Raw genomic sequence first — 9434 nt, 5'->3', positions numbered from 1 at the left:
TTGTGTGGCAACCTCCGAGTCCCTCACAGCACCGACCCGCCTACAACTGGAGATTACCTGTACAGTTAAACAGAGGTGTGAGTTTACAAAAACTCAGTGTGTAATCCCCTAATAAGTAAACAGTCAATTAAACAGTAGATAAATGCAATTTGGGCCTGAGCCCGTTACAACAACTGTCCAGTTTAGTGTGGGCCTAAGCCCTTTCCCGTAATAGTAAACGATTGGGCTTGAGCCCATCACAATGCCAGTAATCAGTAGGGCCTTTGCCCAATTTCAGTAATATTATCAGTGGGGTCTTGGCCCATAACAGTAACACATATTAGTCATGCAGTTAACAGTATGTAATATCATTAATCGATACAGTAACAACACCACTCCGTTCTACCAAACACACTATGTGGGGATAAAATTGACCCACCTAGCCAGACACACCAAGATTAGCACCTGCTATGCACTAAATGAAGATATGAAAAAAGTGGCGGTAAAATAAATGGCATATAGCCATCAGTAGGTCCACAGTTGTCTTGGGCGACCCATGCAACCTTATCAATACGGTACACTTCCTCCAAATATAACAACCCATCCCCATGTAATATATTGTGACATAATATTATACGTGTATGCAAAATGTTATGCTCAATCATAGTCATGCATATCTTAGAGCAAATCAGTCATACATAACATAAAGCCATAATAGTCATTTCATCTCCTAGGGGTATAACAGTTATTTTACCCTATGGGGGTATTTCAGTCATTTTACCCTACGGGGGTATTTCAATCATTTTACCCTACGGGGGTATTTCGATCATTTTACCCTGTAAGGGTATTTTGATCATTTATCGACCTCTCGAAAGGTCTACAAACGCCTCAAGCGACTCAACTAATCTAAATGGTCATAACAGTGTAAATGGGCCCAAGGCCCATACTCGGTCCAAGTGGGCCCACACGCTCGTGCGGCCCGTTCAGCCCAGATTTCGCCATGACTATGAGATCTACATAGCCCAGTCCAGTATTTGCTACAAATCATGGATTTCATCCGTGTAGGGCCCACGATCCCATTGAGCCCACATGGCCTATTTTGGCCTAACGTGGCCCATTACGGCCTAAGCCCATGAAAATGCTCATGGAGGCCTATAAAGTCTATCACCCATGATTCGTGGGTTTGGCTTACCACAAGAGCGATCACACGCTCGTGTGGTCTCAAATGCCGTATTTTTGGCATTTCAGCTTTTTCCGTTCTACAGTTACAGTGGGGTGTTTACACATTTGATGCGATTTGCAGATTCCCTTTGTTCCGAACACTCTTATTCCAAAAATCAATGATCAACACACCCTTGGTTCCCAGGCAATGTGCCAATCGACCTCGACCACCTCTAGTTAGGAATGGAAGCAATGCAGGTTGGAGAAGCGACGAAAACCTTGAAAACCTCACCGATCTCCCCTCGAGAACAAAGAACAAATGGGATGATATATATATATATATCTCCACAACAACAACCTCCCCAAATCCCAATATTCTCTCCTCAAATCTCTCCAAATATCCCTCCTCAATTCTCTCTATGACCAGTTCAAACTTCATTTAGCAGTATTTCAATCCAACTCTACCATCCACACGAATTAGGCAGCAAAATAAATACTCCCTTTTTGATGCGCCACCACTCGAACCTTAGACCCAATGTACATTCCACACACCCCTTACCACTAAACCAACAACTCCTTTGTATCATATTTTAACCACAATAATTTAAGAACCTACTATCTAGATCTAAGGATTTTATTCACTTAAAATAAAAATTTTGCATAAGCCAAGGCTTAAACTCTTGACTTCTCAGACACTTCCAAACACTCTTAAATCACTTAACCACTGAAGCAAACCTTCATTTATGTCACTTCCTTGAAAAACTAAATATTTATGTGCAATCTCCTAACTGTTCCCTTGTTCAAAACCTATTTCTTCTAGGCCCAAAATTCGGGGTGTTACAAGAATGCTTTACATATGGAAAATACCTCATTATAGTCAATTCATTCCATTTAATTGTTGGTAATTTGGAGTTTATAGGCCACATAATCCTTAAGTCTTTAGCTTAGCTAGTATAACAATGAAAAGGACTAAACCACAATAAATAGTCTTTTTTAATATAATTAATATTGCGTTCGTTATACTTTTTCCTGAAAATTCCTAAGAAAATTAATTATCTACTCTTAAATATAGCACAAAAAAGTTCTCTTTCTCCTGTAAGGTTCCCTCTCATTCTCCTATAAGCTTTCCTTTTCTTACCATTGGTTGGCTATGCATTGGTTTTACGGCTAGCAATTGGCTTTCCCCTCTCCCTTCTACCCCTTATGTGATGGCATCATTCACTTTTTCTTTTTCTTTTCTTTTAATTGTTTTCTTTCTTTTTTCTTGCCAATGTTTAGCTTAGAAGAAAGTTGTCGCACAAGGTAGTTGACTCCTTTTGTCGAGGCTTAGCTTCTCTATTGGAGTGGTGCCTCTTAATTATTTTTTAACTCTAATTTGTCTTGTTTTGTGTTTGCTTATAGGTTGGTGATAAAAGGGTAGCATCCACACAAGTCCCCAAAAGTTCCAAGAAGAGTTGCAGTTGTTTCAAGCTTTAGAAGATTCATTTTTTCTTACTTAGGATGTTGTAGACCAAACCCTAAGTTAATAACAAAGAAAATGATTAATCAAATGATAACGAATGGATCGAAGAAAAACAAGAAGTAAATAAAATGAAAGTTAAAGGTGAAAGATGGGATAGATAAACCAATGGAGATGAATAGATGCATAAGTGTCCAATTGAACCTTTTGAGAAAGACTTCCCAAAAAAACTAATCAATGGCTTTAATCAACCTCCAAGAATGAGTTCTTGGCAGCCTGGAGTTTGAAGAACTTCCCTTAAAATTATGAACAAGATTAAGTAAGAAGAATCTTTTAGATAAAAACAAGAATTGAATCTTGCAAAATAAAATACTCCAAATAGTACTTTTATTAATCAAATAGTTAAAGTTTTCCTACATAATGAATAATGATTATTGTAATAACATACTTTTATTGTAACAACCTGATTTTCAATGGTACTAGAAAATGAGGTTTTGGAACCTCAATTCTGTTAGTCGTGTCCGTAAATATAAAAAAAAACATTTAAGGATTCAATATAAAAATATATTGAATATCTGGTCGTGAAATTTTGTCAAATTACTAGTTAATTAAGGCTTAGGGACTAAATCATAAATCCAATCGCTATAGAGTTTTAATTGACAAAAGGCTTAGGAATTGAAATAGCAATTAACCAAAGGTCCAAAATGGTAGATAAACCATTTTCCATTATGAATTAGTGGAAGATGAGGTCATTCTTCATTATGTGTGATTAACAAATAGTTTAAGTAAATTAAACCATGATTAGATTAGTTAAGTTAGATTAATTAAGCCTTAATCATGGTATATATGCCAAGTTAGAGGATGGAAAGTGTCATCTTCCTCCTCCATTTCTCCTTGTTGTCTGTTGAAGAGAGAACCTAAAATTCTATTTTGAAAAGTCGACCATTCAATTAGGTATAGAAATCAAACTATTTTCTTGTAATTTCTATAGATTTATGTTCATGGGAGCTTGATTTAGCTAGCTCATGTACCAATTTGTGAAATTCTTAAAGTTTTAATAAGTTGCCATTGTTGATTATTTGAAGAATTAGGCTTGAAATGGATAGAAATTAAACTTGGATTATGAAAAGGACTAAATTATAAATTTAATTTAGCTTGTTTGTTAAGTTTGTTACATGAGGACCAAATTGAATAAATGTAAAAAGATTCATGAAATTATGTTAGGAATAGAAAGTATAATGTCCCTAATGAGAATATATGAAATCAATTTTAATCAAAAGCCAAGAATTGAAAGTTATGCTTATCCCGAGTTTAGGGGCTAAATTGAATAAAATGTAAATATGAGGGAATAAAATGGATTTATATAGGGCATGCATATCATGACATATTATGAAAATGTTTGGTATTGATTGGTTATATAAATTAATTGTATATATCAAGATTTGGATCAAAGTGGAGCTAATAGGGAAAACCTAAAATTGTGGATTAATCCCTAAAATATCCACTCATTTCATATTTTGAACAAGTTCATATGGAACTTACTATCTCCTTTGTGTTTTATGTATGATTGTTTTAATTTGATATATATATACGTAGTTTGAGTATAACTGAAATACTAGTGAATTTGGCATATATGGCTAGTGATGGATTGAATTGAAATATTATATGGTGAATGACTAATAATAATAATAATAATAATAATAATAATAATAATAATAATAATAATAATAATAATAATAATAATAATAATAATAATAATACATGGTGCAAGTGTGAAAATACGATTGATTACATGATATGGAAATGAAAAATGTGACCATTGTCACATCCCGAAAATCGGGTTAGGAGAATAGGGTAAGTAAATTGGGGTTAGTGAACCAAAAGTCGTAATTAGATTATATAATTAAATAATTATGAATTAATTAAATAAAATATTAGAAAAATTAAAATTAATAATTTTAGGCTAGGAAATTAAAATTAGGTGTTCGGGAATTAATTTGATGAAGAAGGATTTTAAAAAAACCAGGTTTAATTTGAAAATAATTTTGAAATTGGTTTTAATTGAAAAGTAAGGACCTATTTGAAAAAGGGAAGAAACTGGAGGTGGTTAAATGGATTAACAACCCCTATGTCTCATTCCCTCCCATTCTTCATCTTCTTCAAAAATTTTCCAAACACCAAATCAAAACTTTTCTTCTGAAATTAGTTCATCCTATTTTATTCCTAAGCTCTCTAAACACAAAATCTTTTTTCAATTTTGAAGAAAACTCATGTTGTCATCCTTAAAATCCTCAAGAGATCTTCACACGTTTTAGCTTGAATTAGCTCCATAGCTCTTCGATTTTGCAAAGTTGAGGTGAGATTCTAACTTTTTATGATTAAATTCAGTGAATTGTTATTTCAATTCGAGATTTAAATGATTTAATCAAGATCTCAATATATCACTTGAATTTAAGTTAATTTTTGGCTTGAAAATGGTAAATCTCGTATTTCTTGGCTAAGCTTTGGTTTTAAAGTGATTTCTAACTCATTTTGATCTAATTAAAAGGTATTTGATCTTAATTTAACAAACCATTAATGAATTTAAGCAAATTGAATGTTTTCCCTTTTTTAAAAGATCACATATGCTTGAATTTTCTGGAAAATGAAATTGGTGAAATTGGGTAAAATTGATGGTTTAGATTTGTAATTAGATGATATTTAGGATGTTTGAAGTTGAAATGTAAGCTTAGAAGTGAGATTTGAATGGTTAAACACTTATTTCGACAAAACTAGTTAAATTTTTGGTATAGAGGCTAATAGGCTTTGATCTAGGATTATGGAATAATTTAATGGTGTTTGTTGATGTCAGTAATGCCATTGTAATGTGTTTGATGTGTATGAAAATTGTCAATTCATTTGAGAGCCTCTACAACCATGGAAAAAGGCAAACAAAAGCTTACTTGAGCATGATTGTTGAAGCAACGGTTGCTAAGGTGAGTGGTTTGATATACTACATTTAAACTCCAATACACAAGCTAAGGTAACATATGCTAAACCAAACTTATGGTATGCGAGCCTTGATTTCTTCCTTGTGCAAAGTATTGGGTCAAAAAATCCAGGAAGTACTCGTAGTTGGACCCGATGTGAGAGAGGCCCAAAGTCCCCTCATGGAAGATGAAGGGGCGACAACCCTAGTAGGAATACTAGGGGTGTGCCGACCACTCTAATCATATTCTAAGTATGAAGTGTTTACTTTAAGATTTTGTTACTCTACTGAAAAATAGAGAGAATTTATTCTCAACTATTAAATATATTTTTCCGAAATAACAATTCTACTGATTCCTATTTGAGAAAAGAATTTTCGCTTTCACCCCAAAAGAAAAGAAAATTGTTTCTAGCTTTTGTGTTTGACTCGATTTGATCGAGTCCGCACTCGAGACAATTCGTGGTACAAGAATAACAGAGAAGATCGTTAGGTTGAAAGCTAAGAACGACAAGGATCCATCTATCTGAAAACACAAGTACGATTTCAGTATAGGGTTTATTAGTATAAATATCACAAACCGGGTTGGTTTTCAAAATTTTTACTTTCCGCTGTACAAGAAAATTGTTTTCAAAACCTGATTTTTTTCCCAACAATACCAGCGTTCCAACAAAAAGTGCCTTTATGTAGGTTAGAATTAAAATGAAAAACAAAATTCTAATTTAATTAAAACAAACTTCTAATTTAATTAAACTTCGAAAATATAAAACTTAATAAATAAAATTGTAATACCGAAAATTACTACAATAAGAAAGTAGGTATCCTTGATATAGTAAAATAAGGAAATAAAGTGACAAAAAGGGAAATTTTGATTTATGTCAACATTGGGAAGTATATTATGACATATTAATGTAAGAAAGAACTAATTCGCAAAAGTGAGAAAAGTTTTGTTGACCAAGAGTAAATACTCAAAAATTGAGGGGGTAAAGTGTAAATATGAAAAAGTTGAAAGACCGATAGTGCAAATATTTTAAGGGTGGAATGATCTAAAAACTAAGGAAAATGGATGAATTAGGACCAAATTGAAAAGGTGGAGAATTTTGAGGGACTAAATTGCAATTTTACCAAATTAAGTGTTGACTCAAGGATGAAATTTTAAAAGATTATAAAGGGAAAAATAGTCAATTAGAGAGAGAAATCTAGAAGGTAATGATGATGTTGGTGATATTTTTAATTAATTAATTAGATAAATGTTATTTTATTAATATTTTATTAAGATTTTAGCATTATTTTATTATTAAATGATAAATATAAAAGGGAGGAAAGATGAAGAGAATTCATCATATTTCTATGCATTTCATGTTAGAAGAGAAGAGAAGAAAGAAAGTTTTGCTTTCTTTACAATTTGGTCCTTTACAAAAAATTCACTATTTTCACTTAGAAATCAAAAGAATTTCCATAGTTTCCAAGAGAGAAAATAATAAGGAGACTATGGGGAGCTAGAATATCAAGTTAGATTCAAGAAATAGGAGCTGGAGGAGAGAGAAAATCAAGTTAAAGATTGAAATCAATAGCACAAGGTAAGAACATCAAGATTTCAATATATTTTGAGTTTGATATTATTGAAAAGTATGAAATTGATGTTAATGTAGAGTTTTATTATATAATACTCTATGTTCTTGATATGTTAGTGAAGGAAATAAGAGGAAGTGATGGAAAATATTGAAGAGAAAGGAAATGAAGGTGTTATAAATTTAATTATCAATATTTACACTAAAATAGTTTTGAGACAGCAGTAGTAGTCGACTTTGAAAATTCACCAAAAATCGTAGAAATTGAATTAGAGGATGAAAAAATATGAAATTAAAGCTTATTGAGTCTATTTTCTTATAGAAGAAATGGTGTAAGTAATGAAATCGTAAATCATGAGATATAATAAATTTTGTGAGACAAGATCAGAATGAATTTGGGTTCCCTTGTTCTGAATTTGGAAAATTATAAAAAAAATTGAAGAAAAATAATTAGGGGCTTAAATTTATATTTTTAAAATCCTGAATGAGTCTATTTTCAATAGAAACAAACGGGAACATCATCTAAATAATTATTTTTTAGTGAAGAAGGGTCGGAACTGTCAGATAGCAGAATAGAGGTGACTTTAAAGAATAAACTGTATTTATTGGCTAAACCATAAATTCTGAAAATTTCATGGTAAGAATATATGTGAGTCTATTTTCATAGGAATTTATCGGATCTTAATTCGGAGTTTCGTAGCTTAAGATATAAATAATTTAGTGACTATGACTCAAGTGGACAGCTTTGAAAAAATTTAAAAGTAAATAGTGAAATCATAGATAATGTTATTTATAAGCATGTTATATAAATTAAAGATGTGGAATGGAGAGGAGGAGGAAAATAAATATATAAATATTCTGTTAGCATAGATTTGTATTAAAATGGTTAATTTGCATGATTTGGGCTCAATGACTAAATTGAATAAAAAGTAAAACTTTAGGGTAATTTTGTAAAAACGTCAAAAAATCAAATTGCATGAAATTAGTTGTTTTATTATTTAAATTAATAAATTGAATGAAATATTAATTTAGATCAAGATTGGGTGAAAATTGAGGAAAATAGAAAATTATCAAAATGTCCTTAAATTATGGTATTTCGCAATTTAGCCCGGTATGTTCGTATAAACTATATTCGTACAATTTTGATTAAAGTGAATGTTATTTGGTGATGAATAATATATATGTATATGTGTTAGTATGGAACCGAAATTAGTAAATTGAATTGAATAAGAAATATGTGTTTAGTAAAATGAAAATTTATGATTGGGTATTGAATTTGAGATTGATACTGAACTGAATTATGAAATACTGAATATTGTTATGTGTACTGCATTAAACTGTGAAATTACTGAAGTAATGAATTACTGCAATACTGTGAAGCTAATTGAAATAAGGAATTGTAATTGATACTGAACTAAGATGGAAATTGTATTGAAAAGTGAATTAAATACCCTATTAGCTAGTCGGGCTAATCGGATATAGTTGGCATGCCATGGATATGGAAGAGTACGGGTTTTGTCGGCTTCTTGATCGGCATTTATATGCCGACTCATCGTTATCATACCGATTCGCACTTTGTGTGTCGAATCATTCATCTTATTATCATTATCGATTTGGCACTTTGTGTGTTGAATATTGTTACTGCTATCACATCGACATCGCTTAGGTACTATGTACCGTTTTAGGCACAATGTGCCGTATTGGTGTGTTTGATTAGATTGTGTATCCGCCAAAGCCCGAGTCTGTTAATAGGGGTAATTAAATGAAAAGTTAAATCAAACAAAATGAAACAGTTGAGCCATTGAAAAGAAACGTGATTGTAGAATATAATTTGAAAATGTGAATTGAATATGAAAATGTGAATAGAAAGCATGAACTAATTGTTCATGAGATAAATAAAGGCTCAATGTAATAGTATATGTTGTTAACAAATGAAAACCAAATTGAATTATAAATATTGAGAAATGAATTATTATTGGAACTATATTATTGAATTTAATACTCAATTTGGATTGAACCCGGGATTGAGTACAATCATTCTGTGGCAGAGGATGAATTGACGGATAAGTCCATAACTGGGTTATGACACTATTAACGTAAGACGATGGTCGGACCATGGCACTATTTACTGTTTATATGTGCAAGACCATAGTTGGACTATGGCACCAAAGAACGATGTACTCATATCCGTAAGTCGTTCTTCGATTCAGAAAGAAACGGTAAAAGACTTATATGATTGAATTGAAAGATTTATAGATTATTATTGGTATTGATCTAAAATAAATGTAACCATTGATAT

Source organism: Gossypium raimondii, chromosome 6 (assembly GCF_025698545.1).
Source record: "Gossypium raimondii isolate GPD5lz chromosome 6, ASM2569854v1, whole genome shotgun sequence".
Taxonomy (NCBI): domain Eukaryota; kingdom Viridiplantae; phylum Streptophyta; class Magnoliopsida; order Malvales; family Malvaceae; genus Gossypium; species Gossypium raimondii.
Note: the sequence above shows the minus strand (reverse complement) of the source record.